Source organism: Varanus komodoensis, unplaced genomic scaffold (genome assembly GCF_004798865.1).
Source record: "Varanus komodoensis strain SLA01 unplaced genomic scaffold, ASM479886v1 scaffold20_1, whole genome shotgun sequence".
Taxonomy (NCBI): Eukaryota; Metazoa; Chordata; class Lepidosauria; order Squamata; family Varanidae; genus Varanus; species Varanus komodoensis.
In genome coordinates this window covers 8,919,886-8,931,322 of record NW_025335587.1, presented here as the reverse complement: position 1 = coordinate 8,931,322, position 11,437 = coordinate 8,919,886, and positions in this window count along the sequence as shown.

Genomic DNA, 11,437 nt, shown 5'->3' with positions numbered 1-11,437 from the left:
AAACCACGGAACTACAATTAGCTGCATGATGGTCTAGTAAACTCTTGTAAAGCTCTTTCTTAAAGTTTGAATTTCACTCCGAAGAGTCTAAGGGTCAAACTAGATGTTATTTTATTGTGTGGTTCAAAAACACAGCTGGGCTTTAAAAGTCTGCAGTGAGGGAGGATATTTAACTTTTTATATATCATTTTATATATCAGCCATGGTTCTGATAAATCACTTTCCTCTCCCTGGCCCAGCAGTTAGTGTTAAAAGATAAGCTTCGATTGGTTGCACTGAGACATTTTTGGAGGGAATTGTTCCTTTCATATGGGGGCCTGTTTAGCCCTGGTGTACTTCATGTGGCACTTGATGTTGCGACAGAACATAAAAACTGGTCACTTGATGTTGCGAAGTTCCTTTGTCTACATGTAGGGGGTTTGGGACTTGAATTAGTATATTCCTTGTTCTCTCTTTTTTGCAACTTACTGACATGAACAATGATAGGTTTAGTTTAAACAGTTGCTTTTACCTACAGAATCAAATATTCCAAAATTCTACTTTGTGTGCTTGGATTGAAGTAGAAATGGCTAATTCTTAAATACTCAGTTCTTTGTTGGCTTTCATGGTGTAACTGAATGTGAGCACATGTAAGAAATGCAGTTCCCAACCTATCATATAGCTGCTTCAGTCTTTGATGTATATGCCACAAAACAGTATCTTTGGTTCAGAAGGTTAAGTTATGAACTGAAAATCAGTTGAAAAATTTAAAAAGGAGAGGCCCATTTGTCACAGGATACAATTCACTTTCCATCAATTGCATCTCTCTGCACTGCGGGAAAATAAATTTCAGGAAAACCAGCAATATGATTTCTAAGTATGCTGGAGGCTATTTAAAAATGTCTGTATAATATGAATTCAGATAATTGAACATGCTAATTACAGAGGGTTACAATTTGGAATATTGTAACTTGGAATATTGTCTTTACATGAAGTTTGGTAAACAAAGTTTGATAACTGAGGTTGGATTCAGGGTTTCATAAGGTTGAATTCATGTGGTTGAATTCATTCATTCATTCATGTACTAGCAGATGTTATGGCCAGTTCTAATTACATATAAAATCATTTTTAAAATTAAAATAGATAACAGTTTAATACTTGACAAAATAATGTGAATTGTGGATGATAGTGTGGTTATGTTAGGGTGCTGGAAGAAAAAATATAGGAAAATGAACAGCTAACTATGAAGACTTCATTGAAAAAGGTTTAGTTTCTATAATAATTTGAGGAAACTGGGAAGATGCAATACCAATGGCTGCTATTGTATGACAGTGTGACTTGTTGGACAGATATACAGCGTGACTTGGATATACCAAATGTATCTAATGAACTGACCCAACAGGAAGACACTGGGGAACTTGGGCAGGAGAGTACTATTGCACTCAAATTTTGTTTGTGGGATCCTGGGTACAACTGATTGGCCACTGTGTGAGCAAAATGCTGGACTAGATGGGCCTTGGTCTCATCCAGCATGCCTCTTCATATGTTTTTAAGGAAGGGAAAGTAGCATTATATGCAGAGAATGTTTATCCTGTATGGAAATCCATGACTCTAAGGATGGAAGTCCTGTGGAATGGAATGGTTGGCAGGAGACTATAAGTCCATCAACCCCCTGTTCCACTTCCACATGTGACTACACATCTGGCTGCAGGCCTGTACCTTTCCAGTTTAGCAAAGGAGACTTGACATGCTAGCATTTAGCTATTCAGGCAGGACTTTCTGGTGTTGTGGCAATCTAATACAGATCACCCACCTGGCTGGAAGGCAAGGATGGCACTTTCCTACAGGAGCAAGTCATAGTAGCAGTGGGGAATTTCAGCCACTCTAACATCTGCTGAAATCTTCACTACCAGGGATGAAATATCTGATACCTCTTAGACTGGGTTTGCTAATGACTTCAATTCTAGAAGACAGCTGGCACATTCTTTCTGTGCAAGCCATGAGAAGGGGATAGTCAGAACAAAGATTCTCAGTTTTCAACAGACCTGGGAATCTATGTGATCCTGGCTCCCCCAGATATCTACAGGCCATAAGATAACTCCCTCTATGGATGGTAAGCTGAATATGAGCCAGCAGGGTGATATAGCTGCTAAAAAAGCTAATGCAATCCTAGGCTTAATTAGGAGAAGCAGTGACCAGTTATGTGAAATAATAGTTCCAATGAATACTGTGTTAGCTAGGCCACATTTGGGATACTGTGTGACTATTTTGAGAAGCTGTTGCCTGACAAGAACTTATCCAGAGAAGAGACCAGGATGGTGATAGGATACGAAATGAAATCCTACTGTTAAGAGCTGGATACATTGATGTTTGCTGGAGAAGCAACAACTAAAGAATCACCTTATAGCATTCCTCAAATATTCAGAAGGGTGACATGTGGAAGATGGAACAGGCTAGAAACAATGGGTTAAAGTTACAATGGAGCAGACCTTGGCTAGATGTATTAAGATAAATTTAACAAAGAACACCATTTCACAGACTGCCATCGCAGTCTCCTTGACTGCAACAGGGATGCTGTAACTGTATGACCTGAGCTGAGAAAAATGGTTGGAGTAGGTCAGGGTGGATATCCTGAGGCCCAGGGAGGAGATCTGGGCCTCTCGAGGTCCCCAGAAGTCCATGCCTGCTTTCCTCCAATCATTGGTGGTTTTTGTTTTGTTTTGTTTTTAACATGTATGCACTTTTCCTCATTCTAAAAGATTACTAAAACTAACTCACTGGCAGCCACAGCTTTAAACTACAATATGTTGGTGTTTTGGACCCTATTCCCATTTTTCTTTAACCCTGCCTACCACTGGAACAGAGCCCATAAAAGCTTATCTGAAATTTAAATCAGTCCTGCGCCAGAAAGAAATGCCTGTCTTTGGACTAGGTGATCTCCAAGGTTCCTTCCAATTCTGTGATGATGATCATGATGATGATGATAGTGATGCCTTTTTTGCCTCTCCCCCAGCCACTTTTAAAAGTAGTGCCCCCCACAGCAGCTTTCATATAATCAGTACACAAAAGGAAAAGAGAATGAGGATAGAAGAGGAAACAAGCAATCTCAAGCCCTAATTCTTAAATTAAATAGCAGTTCTTCTCATAAGCAGATGGAATGTAAACAGTTCAAGAAGATGATAAGTCTAATCTTTCAGCAGAACTTAAAGAGAAGTCCTGATTTCCATTTTCCTCTGTGGTCAGTTGATGGAATGACTCACCATTGTTTTGCACTTGCAAAACTAGCCAGTTCACCAGATGTGTTGTCAAAAGTTAGCAGTCAATCCCAAATCTGATGGTTTAGGATGAATTACTATTATATGCCACAATCAAATACATTTTATTCCCCATAAGTATTCTGAGTAATAGGGCACTCTTTTCCAAGTCCCAAGGTATTTTGCTGTGTAAAGCAATCCCTAAATACCTTTCTGTATCATCTGAACACCGGTTCCTATCTCCCTGTATCCTTACATTGGGATCCATTGTCCCTATTTTTATTTTATTTCCCACTTGCCTTCTCTGTTGCATATAGAAAATAGGAAACAGCAAGGGTATAGGGGTTTTTTTTTTTAATTATTTTTCTTTCTCTCCATACAAAATGCTGAATTTTTCCTGAAAGGTGCCTGAGAAATTGCTCCAATTATATTAAATGATGTCATTTACTTAGGAAAATAAATCCAGGTTATTTTGCAGATGCAACGTTCCTTCCCTCCTTCACAATTTTATACAGGTGGTATCACAGTACAGTGCATGTTTTTGCAAACAGCTCTCTGTACAGCAGCCGGTCTACAGAGAAGTTAGAAAGACAGCCTGTAAAATTCGCAGTGGGCACTAGATGGCAGCAAGTTAACTCTTCAGATGCCGAAATATGCTTTGTTTATTGAAAACTTCCTAACAGACAGTGGGATGGAGAAAAAGACCCCCTATTGAAACATTCTTGATGAACCTGAAGCAGCCCCTTCCTATGCCAATTTGCATGGGTTGCCGGCAAGCTGATATACAAGAAGACAAGATTCAAATGAGCCCCTTATAGGCCTTATGTGCGCTATCTTTGACAGCTTCCCTTCCAATGATACAGAATTTTACTGTGCTGGCCTTTACAATGCTGAATATTTTTCTAACGCCCATTTGCTCGAATATTTTGTGAAACTGGTAGCGTTTTTTTAACTTGATATTTATATTGTAGATTGTATACTTTTACTTTCCGTCTGTACTATACATTATCTTTAGCCTCTAGGAGAAGATGTTGATTTTAATGTTTTTAAAACAATGTGCCATGTTGGTGTTCTAAAATCACAATAAAGTTTCTCCAGGTAATTTTCATACCTAAAATTACCTTGCAATCCTAGCATTATGTATTTGCAACCTAATCAGTGTGTCTTCTATTGATAAACTGTAACTAAATTGCCATCAACCACATGCCATTTCAATATGATCTTGCCATATAAGGAAACTCCCCTCCATATTTAATAATTTGAATAAGGTGAGCAGATACTCACTGATAGGCTTTGATCAACCCCTTGGTACCCTGGACTGTCTGTAATCTGTTACACACACATTTTGGAAGAATGGATATAATTTCCCAGTTCACAAATAGAACTGAATAGAAGTTCTACAGAAGATGAAGGTGCAAGATGCTCAAACATTTTTAATTAAGTGAAATCTGCTTTGCAAAATAAGCACAATGACTGTGTCTTTTCTGTAGCCCATGGTTAATTCTATGCAATATACACAATCCTGGCCACATTTCTGTGATAGGCCAAAAGTTTCTAATGTCCCCAGGCATTTGGGTGAATAAAGGTGTGATAGAGCTACAGAAGTGATTAGTTCTTGTGGTATGATATCTTACGCATTATTGAATAAGGAGTAAGTTCAAAATGGTAAAGCCATCTTTACACAATCATTTTTATGGTTTTTACAGTTCTTGGCTTACAAGGAAACACACCTATGAAAGAATCTCTATTAGTTTCCTATTCATGAAAAAATAAGTGGAACAGGGCAGGTAGGCTGGTATATATATCAAATGATTTGGACTACAGCTCCCATAAGCCCCAGCCAGCGGTCAGTGTTCATGAAATCTAAAAGCCAAAACATTTAGAAGCACCAGATTGCCTTATCCCTGCCATGAAAGAGGAAATTGTGAAATTCAACGGAACCTGGTGATGAAGAATGACTTAGTCATCAATCATTTGTAAAGGTTTGCCATTTCTGTTTTGCCTGTCCACGTAACTACCCCAACAGCTATGTTAGTATAAGTCCCATTTCACATATGAGGAACAGCAGTAAAGAAAAAGCTACACTTAATCTTCTTTAAATCAACATGGCCTTTGTGCACAGTGAAAGCTGCAGTTCCATAGTCCCTGGGAGGTTGTCCACCAAAGGATATATGAAACTGCCTCTCTGTGTAAAAAGATCACAGGTAAAGGATGTCCACCCTTGGATGTCCACAAAGCATCCTTTGTGAGGTGGCAGGAAGGTTCATCCTGTTGCTTGTTCACTGTTGTGATGTATTGCAGAGAAGACAAAAAGTAGTTTGTTAAAGGCAGATTGCAGAAGGATTTTTTCCATTTATTTATTTAAAACATTTTTACCCTGTCCTTCCCAATAAAACGCCTCAGGACAGCTTACAGTAATTAAAAACAGTAATAAAAAAAGTACAATCAACAATGATGATACGATAATGAAAACAATAAATAGCAAAGGAATAAATAAATCACATTCATAAAAATAAAATAAACATGTGACTGTAATCTTAAACATCTAAAATTCTTAATTCTTAAAATGATGGTTAAATAAAAAAGGTTTTCACCTAGAGCTGAAAAGAGTATAAAGTTGGCGCCAGATGAACCTCTCTGGGGAGTGCATTCCACAGTCTGGATGCCACCACAGAGAAGGCCCTCCTCCAGGTAGACATCCTCTTTACCTCCTTCAGGAAAGGTTCCTGGAACAGGGCCTCTCCTGAAGATCTTAAGGGGCATGAGGTCATATAGGAAAGGAGATGTTCCTTCAGGTATCCTTTATAGGCTAATATCAGCACCTTGAATTGGGCCCAGACTTCAATCGGGAGCAAGTGTAGCTGGTAGAGGACAGGCGTCATATGAGAATAACAACCAGCCCCTGTCAGCAGCCTGGCAACTCTAAAGCATCTGGACCATTTTCAAGGGCAGACCCATGTAGAGTGCATTACAATAATCCAACCAGGAAGTAACCAGAGCATGTGTCACCGTTGCTAGGCCGTGCTTGCCCAGGTAAGGATGCAGCTGATGAACCAACTGAAGCTGCAGGAAAGCACACTCTCCACCACCATCACCTGGGCCTCCAGGGACAGCTCTGATCAAGGCTGTAGGCTGTAGATCCTGTCCTTTAGAGGGAGTGCAACCCCATCCAGGACAGGATCGAAATCACTTACCTATAAGCCTGAACTGCCCACCAGTAGGACCTCCATCTTATCTGGATTGAGGCTCAGTTTATTGGCCCTCATCTGGCCCATTACCTTGGCCAGGCACCAGTTTAGGACAGCCACTGCCTCACCTGAGTAGTTGTGAATGAGAGGTAGAGCTGGATGTCATCAGTGTACTGATGGCCCTGCAGCCCAAACCTCCTGATGACCTCTCCCAGTGGTTTCATGTAGATGTTTAAAAGGATGGAGGACAAAATAGAGATCTGTGGTACTCCATGGCACAGCTCCATGGCACAGAGCTATATTCCCCCAGCACCATCTTCTGGAATTGACCATCCAGATAGGAGCGGAACCACTGCCTTGCAGAGCCTTCTACTCCTAGCCTGGTCAGCATATCCAGAAGGATGCCATGGTTGATGGTATCAAAAGCTGCTGAGAGGTCCAGGAGAACCAACAGAAACACACTCCCCCTGTCCCTCTCCCTGCACAGGTCATCATACAGGGCAACCAAGGCAGATTCAGTACCATAACCAGGTCTGAAGCCGGACTGAAATGGAGCCAGATAATCAGTTTCATCCAACAGTGCTTGGAGTTGTCCTGTCACCACCTGCTCCAACACCTTGCCCAAAAACAGAATGTTGGCCACTGGTCTATAATTAGCAGCCACTTTTAGGTCCAGGGATGCCTTCTTCAGGACAGGTCTGATCTCTCCTTTAAAGGGGCAGGGACACAGCCTTCCCACAGTGAGGAGTTAATAACCTCGTGGATCCAGGTGCCAATCCCATGACTGGCTCAAGTAAGTAGCCCAGAAGGGTAAGGGTCAAGTAAACAGGTGGTAGAACGTATCATCCTAAGCACCTTGTTCACATCCTCAGGCCGCAACAACTGAAACTCATCCAACAATGATGGACCAGACGGTGCTCTGGACCCGTTCGGGAGCCATATCAACTGTGGAGTCCAGCTCGTGGCGGATTTGTGCAATATTCTCCTTGAAGTGCTGTGCAAAGTTGTCACAGCAGGCTGCTGATGGTGTCACCAAATCTTTTTTCTGGCCAGAGTGTGTTAGGCCATGCACCACTCAAAAAAGCTCCACTGGACAGCACTGTGAGGAGGCAATGGAAACGGAGAAGTATTGCCTCTTCGCCAACCTCGCCACCACAGCATAGGGTCAATAATGAACACGTAAGTGTGTTCAGTCAGATCTGTCCCATGATTTCCCCCCCTGCACTCTAATTGTTTCATAGTCTGCTTCATTGCCCGCAAGTTAGGCGTATACCATGGTGCCGAGTGGGCTCTGCTAGATGGGAGAGGATGCTTAGGAGCGATCGTGTCAATTGCCCTGGTCATTTCCCCATTCCACAAATCGATCAGGGCATCAACAGGAGTGCCAGCTTTATCCACCAGATAATCCCCCAGAGGCCTCTGGAATCCATCAGGTTCCATAAGACTCTGGAGGTGGACCATCTTAATGGGGGCCTCACCCTTCTAGGGAGAGTGATCAACCCCAAGCTCAAATCTCACGAGGAAGTGATCTGACCATGACAAAGAAGTTAAGATCAGATTCCTCACTTCCTGGTCACCCTCTTCCAGCCCCATTGAGAAAACCAGGTCCAGAGTGTGACCTCTTTTCATGAGCCAGTGACATGTTGAGACAGTCCCATGGCTGCCATGGAAGTCATGAAGTTCTGAGCCACGCTGGGCAGAACTGCCTCGGCATGGACCAACATCCTGGGGGTCCTCAATACCAGGTCCGAGACAATTTCCGTCAGCTCAGGCAGGGAGTCTGATGGACAGGAGGGTGCACGGTACACAAGCAGAATCCCTTGTCTGTCTTGGTCACCCACCACCAGGTAAACATAGAAACAAGGAAACAGAGCGAGTCAGAAGGGGCCTCCTGGGCCATCTAGTCTGACCTCCGGCACCAGCTGGCTCCGCTCACGACATGCCCACCATGTGGATGTCCAGCCTATCCTTGAACACCCGCACCAATGGGGCCTCAACGACTTCTCGTGGAAGCCCATTCCACACCCTCGGGGTCCTGACTGTCAGGAAGTGCTTCCTGGCATCCAAATGGAATCTTGGCTCCCTGAGCTTTGCTCCATTGGAGCGTGTCCTGCCTTCCTCTGCAGGGGAGAACACATCTCTACCCATCTCCATGTGACATCCCCTCACATACCTGTATGTCGCCAACAGATCCCCTCTGAGTCTCCTCTTCTCCAGGCTGAAGAGACCCAGTTCCCTCAGTCTCGCCTCATACGGCATCCCCTGCAAACTGGCCACCAACCTTGTGGCCCTACGCTGCACTGACTCCAACCTGGCTATATCCTTTCTGTAATGAGGGGCCCAAAACTGAACACAATACTCCAATTGCGGGTGCACCAGAGTCGTGTAGAGTGGTAGTAATACCTCTCTTGATCTAGAAGCCACACTTCTGGCTATGCAACCAAGGGGGGCGTTTGCCCTCTTGACCACCATGTCACACTGCTGATTCATGTTTAGCCTGCAGTCAACCAGCACCCCGAGGTCCCTTTCACAAGTGCTGCTCTCCAGCCATTTGTTACCTAAGCTGTACTTATGACACCTATTCCTATGCCCCAAGTGCAAGACCTTGCACTTATCCACATTGAACGCCATCCTGTTGTCTCCTGCCCACTTCCATAGTCTGTCCAGATCCTTTTGGATCTGGAGTACCTGCTGCTCAGTTGTGGCCACCGCTCCAGTTTTAGTGTCGTCTGCGAATTTGATCAGCAGACTGTTCACCCCTTCTTCCAAGTTGTTAATGAAAAGATTAAACAGGATCGGCCCCAGGACAGAGCTCCGGGGGACCCCACTTGTTACTGGCTGCCATCCTGATGATTCCCCGCTAATGGTTACCCTCTGCTTTCGGTCAGTCAACCATGCCCTAATCCACCGGACAGTGCTTTGGTGTATCCCAAAACTCCTCAGTTTCTCCACCAGGATATCATGGGGCACTTTGTCAAAGGCCTTGCTGTAATCCAGATATACCACATCCACTGCATCCCCTCCATCTAGCCGTCTCGAAACCTTGTCATAGAATTCCACAAGGTTTGTCTGGTAGGACTTGTTTTTGCGGGAGCTGTGCTGTGTGGCTGTCAGCCTCCCTTCCCTATCTAGCATCACTAGATCTCCCTCTATTATGAGCCTTTCCATTGTTTTTCCTACAATGGACGTAAGGCTAACTGGTCTATAATTCCCATGTCCTTTCTACTACCCTTTTTGAAAATTGGGACCACTAATGCCACCCTCCAGTCCTCTGGAACTTCACCTGTTCTCCACGAGGTCTCAAAAATGGAGGCCAGCAGGCGTGAAAGAACCCCTGCCAACTCTCGGAGTACTCTTGGGTGTAACCCGTCAGGGTCTGCCACCGTTGTAATGTCCAATGTCCTGAGGAGCCCCTCGACTTCAAGGGGGGGCTAAGTCCCCAGCCTCATCTAATCTCCTATGCGGATATCCCCAGTCCTGCTTTGGGGAGAACACAGAGGCAAAATAGTCATTTAGCATCTGTGCCTGTTCCCTCCTATCAGTCACTGGATCTCCTTCCTCCTTATTTAGTGGTCCCACCACTTGTCTCCCCTTCCTCTTCCTATTTACATGCTGAAAGAAGCCCTTTTTGTTGCTCTTGATATTCTTGTCAAGTTCAGCTTGTAATCAGCCTTAGCCTTGCGAAGAATACTTCTGCAACGGGCCTCCTCCTCCTGGTATACCCTTTTGTCTAGTTCCCCCAGTACCCATTTCCTACGGAGGTTCCTCTTTCGTCTAATCCCTTTAACCACCTCCTTTCGCATCCATGGCGGCACTCTCCTTTGCCTCCCCACCTTACTGACTAGAGGTATCGTCAAGGCTTGCGCCTCCAAAACCTCCCTTTTGAGTGCTATCCACCCCTCCTCAACTCGCTTACCTTCCAGTAACCTATCCCAGGAGACTTTCCCCAGTCTGGCCTTCAGTTGGCCAAAGTTGATCCTCTTGAAGTCCCAGCTTCTAGTGCTCGACCTGCTGCACGTCCTCAGTCCCCTGATCTCAAAGCAAAGGATGGAGGGATCACTCGCATCCAGAGCTCCCCTACTCTGTACTTCATCTATCAGCTCCTCCCTATTGGTTGAGACCAAGTCAAGGATGCTTCCCCCCCTCGTCACCTCTCGGACCCTCTGTGTGAAAAACCCTCCCTCCCTCCCTCTATAGCTTCTAGGAAGCGACGAGACCTGGCTGTCACCGCCGAGTAAGTCTCCCAATTAACATCTGGGAGATTGAAATCTCCCATAATTACTGTGTCTCTTCCCCTGAGATATCCTTAGAATCTGGCCTGTCAGGACATCATCCAGGGTCTCAAGTTGACCTGGAGGGCGATAACATACCCCCACTGTCAGGTCTCTTTCCCTGTCAAAACCCCTAAGTTTCACCCAGACTCCCTCTACCGAATCCCCATCTGTGCTGCATTCTATCTCACTGCAGCCTATCCCTTCCCTGACGTATAAAGCCACACCCCCACCTCTCTTTCCCTTCCTGTCCTTTCTAAAAAGGTGATACCCTTCTGTGTTCACAGACTTGCCTTTCATCCCACCAAGTTTCTGTGATTCCCACCAGATCATACCCTCCTATTCCCAGGAGAGCTTCAAGCTCTTCCTGCTTACTACCCATGCTCCTAGCACTGGTGTACATGCACCTCAACTCATTCCCACCGCTTCCTTTCCCTGGAGTTCCCAGCCTCCTCCTTCCTCCCATCCTGCCCACCTGGCCCATCTCTGTAGGAGTCCTGTCAGTCCCTGCAGTATCTCTAAAACCCTGTTCCCAGAGCTCTGATCCTCCCCCCACACTTGTCCAGTACAGACACGTTCCTGGGGGGCCTGAACTCCCCCCCCCCGGCTCAGTTTAAAGTCTTCCAGACGAAGCTCGCTAGAGCATCTCTAAAGGACCTTTTCCCCATCCTCGTGAGGTGTAACCCATCCCTTGCCAGAAGTCCATTGGCAAGAAAACGAGAGCCGTGGTCGAGGAACCCGAAGC